Here is a 13668-nt window from a genome sequence, read left to right as displayed (position 1 = left end):
TGCTGCTTGGCCTGCTGTGTTCATCCAGCCCTGCACCTTGTTGTCTCGGATTCTCCAGCATCTGCAGTTCCTACTATCTCTGATTCAATTGTAAGATCAGGATCCTGGTTTACGAGGCCTGTGTTCAAACACCTTGTTGGGTTGCTCTGAAATCTGGATGACTTAAAGCAATCAAGAAAGGAAACTCAACTTCAGTTTTGCTACTTGTAACATATTCTGGCAATCTCCTGGAAGAATGCTGCAAATGCTGCAGCTCCCAAGTTTGTTGGCTTTTATCAAGCTGAGGTGACTTCACTGGTTTGGACACATTTACAAAATGAAAGATGGTCACATACCTAAGGATTTCCTGCATAGTACAGTAGCTGGAGCCAGACAGTAAATAGAATGCCCAAAACATGGGAGACATCATTTGGCAGCATTACATGTGGACTAGTACACACTACCATAACAAACAGTGGTCACTGCAGTTTGGAAATAAGTGCCAAGACCGGACAACTCTCTTGCAACATTTGTAGCAGAAGCTGCCCCTCACAAACTGATGTCTTCAGCCATCAACAGAAGTGCACCATAAGAATCCACTTCATCTCTAATAGTTTGTTGCATGACCATCATCTTGTGTAAATGTCAAGGAAACAATATCATCAGGCTGTATCATAGAATCATATAGCTCAGAAGAGGCCCTTCAGCCCATCAAATCTGTACTGACATCCCACTTTCCCACATTAGGTCCATAGCCTTTTGTTATGATACTTATTGTGGCCATCCAATTGCTTTTTTTAAAGGATGTGAGGTTTCCTAGCTTAGCTATCCTCTCAGACAGTGTATTCTGGACCCCCACTAACCTCAGGGTGAAAATGTTTTTCCAAAATTCCTTCTAAACCTCCTGCTTTTCACTTTAAAATTATGTTTCCTTGTTATTGACCCTTCTGAGGGGAACAGCTGCTTTTTATTCACCCTATCCATGACCCTCACAATCTTATACAACTCTGTCAGGGCCCCCTTCAAACTGCTCTGCTCCAAAGAAAACAATCCGAGTTTATGTAGCCTCTCCTCATAGCTAGATTGCTCCATCCATGCAAAATCCTGATGAATCTCATCTGCTCCATCTCTAGTGCAAACATATTCTCCCTATAGTGTGTTAACCAGAACTGTACACATTACTCTAGCTGTGGCCTAACCAAAGTTCTGTTCAGCTTCAACATAATATCCAAGCTCTTAGAAGCTATACCATGACTGATAAAGACAAGTGTTCCATCTGCCTTCTTAACTACCTTACTAACCTGTCCTGCCACCTTCAGGGATCTATGGACAAGCACTCCAAGGTCCCCAGTTCCTCTGAGCTTCGTAGTGTCTTGCCATTTATTGAGTACTCCCTTGTCTTGTTCCTTATTCCAAAGTGCATCACCTCACATTTATCAAGGTTAAATAAACATTGATCTGCCCATCCGCCCATGGGGACAGCACGGTGGATCTGTGGTTAGCACTGCTGCCTCACAGCAGGGAACCTCCACGTGGTAATTTAAAAAATTATATGATTAACCAGAGTCAGCATATATTTCTGAAGGGAAATCATGAACCTGTTAGAATTTTTAAAGGTTCCAACCTGTTGGACGGATAAGGGGAAATTAGTGAATGTGGAATATTTGGATTTTCAGAAAGCATTTGATAAGGTGTTATGTAAGCAGTTGTTATCCAAAATTTAAGACTCAAGGAATATATTAGCATGAATTGAGGTTTGGTTAATAGACAGAAATATGCAATTAAAATAAATGGACATATTTGGGTTGGCAGACTGCAACAGTCAGTTACTATAAATGTCAATACTTGGGCCTCAGGTGTTTACAATCCATATTAATGACTTAAATGAAGAGTCTGAGAATATTGTACACAGATTGGGTGACAATACAAATTTGAGTGGGAACGTAAACTGTGGGCAGAAAGCAGAGACTACAGAGAGACATAGACAGTTTAGTAATTGGTAGTAAGATGACAGATTGTGTATAAATGTGGATGAGTATGTTTATGATCAATGAAATTTAGATATATTCATATACAATAGTTAGCATGGAGTCATAGCAAGCAATCAGAAAGCTCTTCGATATAAGCACACCAATCATACACCAGGACTGGTGAAAAAAATGTTGGCTCTCTATATGAAAATAAAGCAATATATAAATAGAACTAAAGTTATAATGTCAGCCACTGAGGTGATTCAGATGTCATTGTGTTTCACTGCCTTTGACAACCACTGTGCATGCTGTAGATGACTGATCCTTCCATGCCAGTGGGCCTCTGAGCACTGAACCTCTGGAAGGCACAACATAAATTATTTGGAGTGAATTTTTGTAACAATACTTGAATGCAATGGATCCCAAGGATGAAATCTCTGAGCCATTATGTATGGTGAGATTGGCAATGGTCTCTTGCTACTTCTGTGGATGCATACATTTTATTGTACAAAGTGGAAGGACAGTCTGACTGGTATCCAGATTTGCATTTAGGTTACACTGTCTGTTCATATGTGAGGATTTAATCTGGATGGTGGCAAAAATTATTTTGGGAGTACCATGCCAATACATTTTTTAATGCTCACCATGCTGAAAATTGACTCATTTTTTGTGTCAATGATATGGTCATCATCATCATCATCATCTGACTGTATAGATTGGTTAGGCAGTTAATGGATCTTGTATTGGCACACAGTTTTGATTGTTTAGAATTCTGTACCAGTCCGTCCTCTTTTTGTGGCTTGTAGTTGAAGCCAAACCACTTTTTCCAGGCTTTGTTTTCTGCATTGATTATTCCAGTGTCCTCTGTTGCCATTTGCTTTGCACATTGTGCTAAAGGCTGAGTGCACATATGAGACTGCATCTCTCACATTGCTTGCTAGGCTTGCTTATACTGTATGTCATGCCAATTGTGGATGAATGGCACCCAGTAGTGTAAATTTATATTAGCAGTTGTATCAGAGGTGGTAACAGAATACTATTATTGGAGTAGATGCTGTCATAAGCTTCATTATTTTGTTGGCTAACTCTGCTGACGTGGAACTGGGGACATGAATTCCAAATGGAATATATTTAGAAATTGAGCTTCGCACATAATTGATCATTGAGATTTTTCTCAATCATTCACAGCACATGGGTGTCACTGGTTAGGCTAGCATTTATTACCTGTCCTTAATTGCATATTGCCATGGCTCTGGAGTCACAAGTAAGCCAGACCAGTTAAGGATAGCAGGTTCCTCTCCTAAATAACACTAGTGAACTTGATGAGTTTTTCCAATAATTGACAATGATTTCATGGGCATCATTAGACTCTTAATTCCAGAACTTTTTTTAATTGAATTCAAATTCTACCACCTACCATGGCAGGATTCAAACCTGGACTGCTGTGGTTCAAGAAGGCAGCTCACCACCAGCTTCTCAAATAGGATAATAAATGCTGCCCGGCCAGTGATGATCTCTTCCCATGAGTGAAAATAAAGGTCCCACATCTTTACCTCGGTCTCTCAATTAATAGTTTTGTGATAATAACACCAGGCCATCATCTCCCTGATATTTTCTTACAATTTTTAAGATGGTTGATGGGGAGGCTTTTATTGCAGTAGCAATTTTAATCTTAAGGACTATTTCCAAGGTAGACCAATATTGAATGCTATCCGTGCAGACAAGAGAAAAAATACAGTTTGAGTATTTAAATTTTGATTTTGCAGACTACATTCTCTTGAGAAAGGCACTCTCATTCATAAGTAGACAGTTTGACAACTCTTGACACTCTTGTTGACACTTCTGGATGGGTCTTGATAGGTTTGATACTTCCAAGGAGTTTTTGCATCTTTTATATCGAATCTTCTCCATAGTTAACAATCCGAAATGGCACCTGACCTCTTCAAAGTATCTCTGATCCACATCTCCGTTATCCTGGGACCATATCCACAGGTACCTCAGTGCTCCAATAGAAATGCACTGAGGAAACACCAGGAGGAGAGATATTTGCATGGGGGTGGATTAGATTTTTCATGTGATTACGCACTTCTCAGCTCATTACATATCAATTTATGTGTAAAAAGCCAAATTTTATAAGTGGACAGGCAGAAAATTCTGAAGTCTTCTAGGACCTTCTGGTCTCCAGCATTCAGCCACCGTATTCAAAAGGCAACCAGAGAGCACTTTATTCCAGGCAAAAAGATCTGCTCTGCTGGATACCTATGCTCATCACCAAAGACCAGGCAAAAAGCAGCACTATGTTTTAGCAAAGCCTCCCTAGAGGTTATCTTGAAGGGTGTCCAGCAGAGAAATGAATTTTTTTTTTTCCTGGATGACAACAAGAGGCCAGCCTAACTGTCAACTGCATGGTGAACAAGGAAGCAGAGGCAATCAACATTTGTGAGTGGCTCAAGAGTATTTGGCCCCAGTACCACAAAGGGATGAATGATCTGCTGTACTCTGCCAAGCTATGTACCACTGTTTATTCCATGCTAATACTTAATTGCAGCTACCAATGTAGCATTACTGGTGTAGCAATGGTACTGGTGTAGCAATGGTACCGCCTCACACAAGTCTGTCAGGATTCAGACAAGAAACATAAAAGAAGCTACCAACCTCAGAACCCAGGAGGAAAATATCTTCTTTTGTCACAGCTAAGAGAACATAAACATCACCAAAGTATTTCACTGGACAAGGAAATAACCACAAAAGATGACTTTTTGAGTTGAGGTCCCTTTTGAGATTAGCATGGTTTCCTGGCCTGGTCAGATTTGCTGACATCAGTCAGTGTAACTGCCTTGCTGGGCAGGCTTTTTGATCTGGTCAGACTTCACCCTCAAAACTGTAAGCATTTAACAATAACACACAAGGCTGTGTATAACTGAGATTTCTCATGAATTAATATGGAGAACCTTCACCTCTAATACCTTAACATTTTTTCTAAAAAACACCTCAGTTGTGAGAGAGCTGTGTACTGAAGTAGTTTGTGCTCATCAGAGCTTGGAGGAAAACGTTTCCCTCTGCAGGTACATTTCTCATACAATTAGCTAAGTTTGTGAAGATATGTGTTTCCATTTATGGTTAACAAAATTGCACCCACAATCTTAATTCCAGTAGCCTGCAGTATTGAGGACATGCTAATGAATGCAAAAGAGGTTACCAAACCATACTAATCCATCTAAAAGATTCCAAGAACTTAAGAGCAATATATTAACCCACCATTGGGAAACTGTAACTTTCCCTTTCACCCGATGAAGTTCCCTTGCCTGTCATTTTAAAAGTTCCTGCAGGCATGGAAAATTCCATCACTTCTATGTCATTTATACAAGTGTTATCACTCCATGAATATATGAAATGGCTATGTATTAATGACTTTTTAAAGTCCTGTCATGCCATCCTGTACACAACAAAGAGCAATAACATAATGACGAATTAATCATCTTGTGTGATATTAATACAGGGGTAAATTTTGGGCAGTGAGGAAATTCCTTGAACTCTTCACCAAAATGTTATGACATCTTTTTGCTAAACTTTAGGAAGCAGAAAAATTGGTGAATGTAATGTAAACTAATTACAGCCACTGAAATCAGTTAATTTTTTGAAGCAGTGCAAAATGAGTGAGAATGAATCAGTGTTCCATTAAAGACGTGCCAAAATCATTTTCCACTGACTTCAAACATGAGAAACCAGCAAACAGAAAATGTAAGTGGAGACAAATTGAATGTTCAAGACTTTGAGGAACAGGGGCCAGAGTTCAGGGTCCTTTTGCACCAGGGGTACCGGTTTACTAGCTCTATTTTATTCACTTTATTAAATAAAGTTAGAAGTCACATGACACTGGGTTATAGTCCAACAGGTTTATTTGAAATCACAAGCTTTCGAAGTGTAGCCCCTTCACCTGACGAAACGGCTACACTCTGAAAGCTTGTGATTTCAAATAAACCTCTTGGTCTATAACCTGGTGTCGTGTGACTTCTGAAATTGTCCACCCCAGTCTAACACCGGCACATCCACATCTTGGCTACCATTTAATTAAATAAACTGAAACTGGTTTACTGTTGCTGATAATTTGTACAAACTCTTGCTGGTCTTTTCAATTGCAGAGTAAAAATGAACCCTTACGCTATAAAGAACTTACATTGTTCCCATATGACATTGGACTGTGTTATGTCGTAATTTCCTTATTTTAAAGCCAATAAAAATTTAAACTGAAACAAATTGCCCCCAGTTAAAAGTGGATGTTGCCATCACAACCAGCTACCTATGACTCCTCAAAATTGCTTAATGCAGTCTATGCCTGGAAGCTTTCAAATTCTAGTTGCAATTTTTACCATATGATTAAATTTTTAATCTCATGTAGATATTAACACCATATTGATGGTGTCCACTTTAAATGTAGATTCAATCCATTGTAATTTATGTAAAATGTAATAATACCTAAAAAGCATTTATTGACCGCAGAATGGTTTCCCTGCATATGAATTCCATTCATAAAAGCGTAGAAGTTAATTTGGAAATTTAAAAAATGTCAATTCAAATTAATTCAATTCAAAGAGAAAGAATTGTAAATATGTAACATATCAAGTAATGTCAAGAAAGAAGGATGAGTTCAAATTCCAGCTGTATTCTTCATTAGACTAATGTCTAACTAAGGTTCTGCATGGTAGACTGGTTAGCAAGGTTAGATCACATAGAATACAGGAAGAGCTAGCCATTTGGGTACAAAATTAGTTTGAAGGTAGGAGATGGATGGTGGTGGTGAAGGCTTGCTTTTCAGACTGAGGCCCGTGACCAGCGGTGTGTAACAAGAATCGGTACTGGGTCCACTGTTTTTTGTCATTTATATAAATGATTTGGATGTGAATATAGGAGATATGGTTATTAAGTTTGCAGGTGACACCAAAATTGGTGATGTAGTGGACACTGAAGAAGGTTATCTCAGAGTACAACCTTGATCAGATGAGCCAATGGGCTGAAGAGTGGCAGATGGAGTTTAATTTAGATAAATTAAGATTATTTTTTAGGGGCAGCACAGTGGCTCAGTGATTAGCACTGCTGCTTCACAGCATTAGGGAACCGTGTTTGATTTCAGCTTTGGGCAACTATCTGTGTGGAGTTTGCACATTTTCTCCATGTCCACATAGGTTTCCTCCAGGTGCTCTGGGTTCCTTCCACAGTCCAAAGATGTGTAGGTTAGGTGGATTGGCCATGTTAAGTAGCCCATAGTGTCTAGGGTGGGAAGTTCAGGGATAAGATAGGATATGGTAGGGGGTGAGTCTGGGTGGGATGCTCTTCAGAGGGTCAGTGTTACCTTAATGGGCCAATGGGCCAACTTCCACACTGTAGGGATTCTGCATATAAATGAGAGGTGCTGCATTTTGATAAGGCAAATCAGGGCAGGACTTGTACACTTAATGGTAAGGTCGTAGGGAGTGTTGCCAACCAAAGAGACCTTGAGGTGCAGGTTCATTGTTCCTTGAAAGTGGAGTCACAGGTAGACAGGGTAGTGAAGAAGGCATTGGGTACACTTGCCTTTGTTGGTCAGTGCATTGAGCATAGGAGTTGCGAGGTCATGTTGTGACTGTACAGGACATTGGTTAGGCCACTTTTGGAATATTGCATTCACTTCTGGTCTCCCTGCTATAGGAAAGATGCTATGAAACTTGAAAGTTTTCAGAAAAGATTTACAAGAATATTGCTGGGGTTGGAGCATTTGAGCTAGGGGAGAGGCTGAATAGGCTAGGGTTATTTTCCCTTGGAGTCTCAAAAACTGAGGGATAACCTTATTGAGGTTTACAAGATCATGAGTGGCATGGATAGGGTGAATAGCCAAGGTCTTTTTCCAAGGTAAGGGAGGCCAAAACTAGAAGGCATAGGTTTCAGGTGAAAGGGGAACCTAAGGGGCAACATTTTTCATGCAGAAGGTGGTGCATATATGGAATGAGCTACCATAGGAGGTGGTGGAAGTTTTTATCATTACAACATTTGAAAGGCATCTGGATGGGCACATAAATAGGAAGTGTTTAGAGGGATATGGGCCAATTGCAGGCAAATGAGACTAGATTTATTTAGGATATCTGGTCGGCATGGACAAGTTGAACCGAAGGGCCTGTTTCCATGCTGTATATCCCTATGACTAGAAAATTTCCAATTGTTTTCCTTTATAGAAACTGCAAATAACATCAATGCCTCATAGTACCAAGAAAGAACATACCATTTAACCTTGCCTGTACTATCGTGTCATAATATCTGGAGATTCGGAGATCAGAAAATTACTTATGACACTATGGATGTCAGTCCAAGAAAATGTTTGCCTTATTGATGCAGAGTCACAAATGTGTGTGAGCAGCTGCAAGAAACTCTGAGGAAGTTTTTCTTCGGTACCAATCTTCATTTCTTTGTGGGATGGATGTAGTCCCAGCAAAGCGAGGACTGATTTTTGGTGCTGCTGGGAATACAAAGCTGCTAACCAATCATATTTGTTGGTATCTGTCGACAGTGAGATTTCCTGTCCCTGAGGGTGCAAAGGTCACATTCATTCCAATTAATGCTGGTCCCAGTGTACGATTGCATAGGGTAACCAGTTTTCATGTCAGCAAAGTGCTGACTGACTTTTAGTTTGGGGGCGGTGGGCAATCCTTCCACTTCTTGTTTGGAGCAGCGGGAGCGCAAGCCAGGGTGCCGACGGGAAGGTAAGGTTGTTTTTTTTCCTTTTAAAAACTTACCTCATGCAGCAGCGGCCTTCTTGTTTGGAGCAGCAGGTTTGTGGAGAGAACGCGAGCCAGGAAGGAACTAATATATTCGGGCATTGGCTAAGCCATTGCATGTTCCTCTTGTAGGATGTGGGAGGTAAGGGTCACTGTTAGTGTCCCCTCTGACTTCACCTGCGAGAAGTGCACCCAACTCCAGCTCCTCACAAACTGCGTTAGGGAACGGAGTTGGATGAACTCCGGATCATTCAGGAGGCTGAGGGGGTGATAGAGAGAATTATAAGGAGGTGGTCACACCCAAGGTACAGGAAAAAGGTGGCTGGGTGACTGTCAGGAAGGGGAAAGGGAATAGGCAGATAGTGCAGGGATCCCCTGTGGCCGTTCCCCTCAGTAATAAGTATACCATTTTGGATATTGTTGCGGTGGGGGGTGGACCTACCAGGGGAAGGCCATAGCGGACAGGTCTCTGGCACTGAGCCTGACCCTGTGGTAAAGGGGGGAGAATAGGAGAGCAATTGTAGTGAGGGCTTCAATAGTAAGAGGCATAGACAGGCGGTTCTGTGGATACGAACGAGATGAAAGGATGGTATGTTGCCTCCCGGGTGGCAGGGTCCATGATGTCTCAGATCGTGCCTTCAAGATCCTTAAGGGGGAGGGTGAGCAACCAGCAGTCATGGTACACATCGGTACCAATTACATAGATAGAAAAAGGACAGAGAATGTGGAAAACGAGTACAGGGAGTTAGGTTAGAAGCTGAAGTCCAGGACAAACAGGGTAGTTATCTCTGGATTACTACCAGTGCCACGTGATAACGAGGTAAGAAATAGAGAGAGAGTGCAGCTAAACACGTGGCTACAGGGCTGGTATGGGAGAGAGGGCTTCCATTACGTGGATAATTGGAGCACATTCAGGGGAAGGTGGGACCTGTACAGTAAGGACGGGTTGCACCTGAACCAGAAGGTCACAAATATCTGGGAGGGAGGTTTGCTCGAGCTATACGGGATGGTTTAAACTAGATTGGCAGGGGGTGGGGAACCAGATTTGTAATTCAGAGGATGAGGTATTCAGCCTTCCAACAGACACAACAGGGAGTGAGGTTGTTCATAAAGAAATGCGGTCGATGGAGCATAATTGTGGACACAGGGATGGTTTGAGGTGTGTATACTTCGATACTAGAAGTATCGGAAATAAGGCAGATGAACTTAGAGCATGGGTCAGTACTTGGAACTACGATGTTGTAGCCATTACAGAAACTTGGGTAACTCAGGGACAGGAATGGCTGTTGAAAGTTTGGGGATTTAGATGCTTTAAAATAAATAGGGAGGGTGGAAAAAGAGGCGGGGGACTGGTATTGCTAGTCAGGGCAAGTAGAACAGCTACTGAAAGGCAGTTCGAGAATGATATGTCTACAGAGTCAGTTTGGGTTGAGGTCAGGAACAAGAAAGGAGCAGTCACTTTGTTGGGGTTTTTTTTACAGACCCCCTAAATAGTTGCAGAGAGGTGGAGGAGCGCACTGGGAGGCAGATACTGGAAAGGTGCAGAAGTCACAGGGTTGTAGTCATGGGTGACTTCAACTTTCGAAATATTGATTGGAAATTTTTTAGTTGTATTAGTTTAGATGGAGCGGATTTTGTCCAGTGTGTTCAGGAAGGATTCCTGACACAGTACGTAGATAGACCAATAGGAGGAGAGGCCACTTTGGATTTGGTGCTTGGCAATGAACCGGGCCAAGTGTTAGACCTGTTGGTAGGAGAGCATTTTAGCGATAGTGATCATAACTCTGCTACTTTTACAATAGTCATGGAAAAAGATAGGTACATACAGCAGGGTAAAGTTTATAATTGGGGGAAGGGTAATTACAATTCTGTTAGGCAAGAACTGGGTAACATAAAATGGGCGAGTACTATTGAAATGTGGAGATTGTTTAAGGAATGCATACTGTGTGTGCTCGATATGTTTGTCCCTAGCAGGCAAGGAAGATGCGATCGAGTGAGGGAGCCTTGGTTCTCAAGAGAGGTCGAACGACTGGTTAAGAGGAAGAAGGATGCTTATATAAGGTTTAGGAAACAAGGAACAGAAAAGGCTCTAGAGGGATACAAGTTATCCAGGAAGGACCTAAGAAAGGGCTTAGGAGAGCTATGAGAGGGCATGAGAAAACTTTGACAGATAGGATCAAGGAAAACTCCAAGGCTTTTTACACATACGTGAGGAATAAGAGATAGACATGAGAAAGGGTAGGGCTGATCAAGGATTGTAAAGGGAATTTGTGCACGGAGCCTAAAGAGATAGGAGAGGTCCTTAATGAATACTTTTCTTTGGTATTCACAACTGAGAGGGTCCTAGTTGTAGAGGAGGACAGTGTGAGGAGTACCAGGAGGCTGGTAGGCTAGAGGAGGTCGATTTTAGTAAGGAAGATGTACTAGGAATTTTGAGGAACTTGAAGATAGATAAGTCCCCTGGGCCTGATGGGATTTATCCAAGGATTCTATGGGAAGGGAGGGAAGAGATCGCAGGGCCTTTGGCGATGATCTTTTCGTCCTCACTGTCCACGGGTATAGTGCCAGAAGATTGGAGAGAGGCAAACGTCATTCCCTTGTTCAAAAAAGGGCATAGGGATAACCCCGGAAATCACAGGCCAGTTAGTCTTACTTCAGTGGTGGGCAAATTATTGGAAAGGGCTTTGAGAGATAGGATTTATGATCACTTGGAAAGGCACAGTTTGATTTGTGATAGTCAGCATGGATTTGTGAGGGGTAGATCATGCCTCACAAACCTTATCGAATTCTTTGAAGACGTAACCAAACACGTGGATGAAGGTAGAGCAGTGGATGTGGTATACATGGATTTAAGTAAGGCGTTTGATAAGGTAGGCTTATGCAGAAGGTAAGGAGGCATGGGATAGGGGGAGATGTGGCAGATTGGATTCAGAATTGGCTGACCCTTAGAAAACAAAGTGTGGTAGTGGACAGAAAATATTCAACATGGTGCTCAGTTACGAGTGGTGTACCACAAGGATCTGTTCTGGGTCCTCTTCTATTTGTGATTTTTGTAAATGATTTGGATAAAGGAGTGGAAGAGTGGATTAGCAAGTTCGCAAACGATATGAAGGTGGGTCACGTTGTGGACAGTGCAGAGGGCTGTTCTAGGTTACAAAGGGACATTGATAGAATGCAGAGCTGGGCTGAGAAGTGGCAGATGGAGTTTAACCCTGAAAAGTGTGAGGTGATTCATTTTGGAAGGACAAAGTTGAAAGCAGAATACAGGGTTAACGGAAAGATTCTTGGCAGTGTGGAGGAGCAAAGAGATCTTGGGATTCATGTCCACCGTTCCCTGAAAGCTGCCACCCTGGTGGATAGAGTTGTTAAGAAGGCGTATGGTGTGTTAGCTTTCATTAATAGAGGTATTGAGTTCAAGAGCCGTAAGGTTATGCTCCAGCTATACAAAAGCCTGGTTCGGCCACATCTGGAGTATTGTGTCCAGTTCTGGCCGCCTCATTACAGGAAAGATGTGGAAGTGTTGGAAAAGATGCAGAGGAGATTTACCAGGATGTTGCCTGGAATGGAGGGAAGGTCTTACGAGGAAAGGTTGAGAGAGATAGGGCTTTTCTCTTTAGAACGACAAAGGATGAGAGGTGACTTGATAGAGGTGTACAAAATGATCAGAGGTATAGATAGAGTGGACAGCCAGAGACTTTTTCCTAGGGTGGAGGTAGCTATTAGGAGGGGGCATAGCTTTAAAGTGAGTGGAGGTAGATATAGAGGAGATGTCAGAGGTAGGTTCTTCACTCAGAGAGTGGTAGGGGCATAGAATGCATTGCCGGAGAGGGTAGTGGAGTCGGCCTCATTAAGGGCATTTAAGCGGCTATTAGATAGGCATATGGATGACAGTATAAGGTAAGGGTGGAGGTTAGATAGACCTTAGGATTAAGGTAAAAGTTTGGCACAACCTTGTGGGCCGAAGGGCCTGTACTGTACTGTACTGTTCTATGTTCTATGTTCTATGTATGATAAAATCTACCGTCTTTGAGCAGTATTACATAGTTGGTCGTTTGTCTCAGCTGGTAACTTCCTCAGGACAAATTTGAGGCTCGATCTGATTCACATGATGCATGACATGATTCCCCTCTAGTGATGTATACAGACAACACAGACTCCCTCACTTAAATTCTTGCCACAATATCTCCCCATTTTCCAAAGTGCATCTCATTGCAACTAAAGCATTTAAATGCATGGAAAGCGTATTTACAATTTACAAGCTAAGAAATTTGCAAATTAATAAGTCTATGAAGCAGTCATCTGATTATGTTCCTTGATTTGTTAACTGTAAAATCCCCGTAACCCTGCGTTCCCCATGGCTAATCCACCTAATCTGCACATCACTGGATATTATGGGCAATTTAACACAGCCAATCCACCAAACCTTCACAGCTTTGGACTGTGGGAATAAATCAGAGCATCTGGAGGAAGCCCATGCAAAATGGAGAGAATATACTAACTACACACAGACAGTTGCCTGAGGGTGAGATTGAACCCAGGTCCCTGGTGCTATGTGGCAGCAGTGCTGACTGCTGAGCCACCATGCTGCCCCAATTTCTCCACAATTTATCTATGATCACTGTTTTTAAAGTTTGTACTAACCATTATCAGAGAAAGAGTAAATCTAGTTGCCAGATGTACAGAATGTATAACAAGAACAATTTAAGGCTGAATCTTATAGAGGTCTGAGCAATGTGGCTACAGTGAGGTTTATGGCAGAATCGAATGTGAAATGTGGTGTGGCCAATTTCAATATTGAGATCATCTGGCTTCATCTTTTGCCCTTTTCATATGCTTTGTGGTGAAATACTCACCAGACAATGGCAAAGCTTCTTGTTGACAACTCAACTCACTTCATCTAATTTCAGCATCCGATATCACCAAACCGACCCAACAAACTAGAAGTTGGAAAACTCGACATGGAAATCAAAGGA

This window comes from Rhincodon typus, chromosome 9, assembly GCF_021869965.1.
Source record: "Rhincodon typus isolate 14 chromosome 9, sRhiTyp1.1, whole genome shotgun sequence".
Lineage (NCBI taxonomy): Eukaryota > Metazoa > Chordata > Chondrichthyes > Orectolobiformes > Rhincodontidae > Rhincodon > Rhincodon typus.
The sequence above is the reverse complement of the archived record's forward strand: the minus strand, read 5'-3'. Positions refer to the sequence as shown.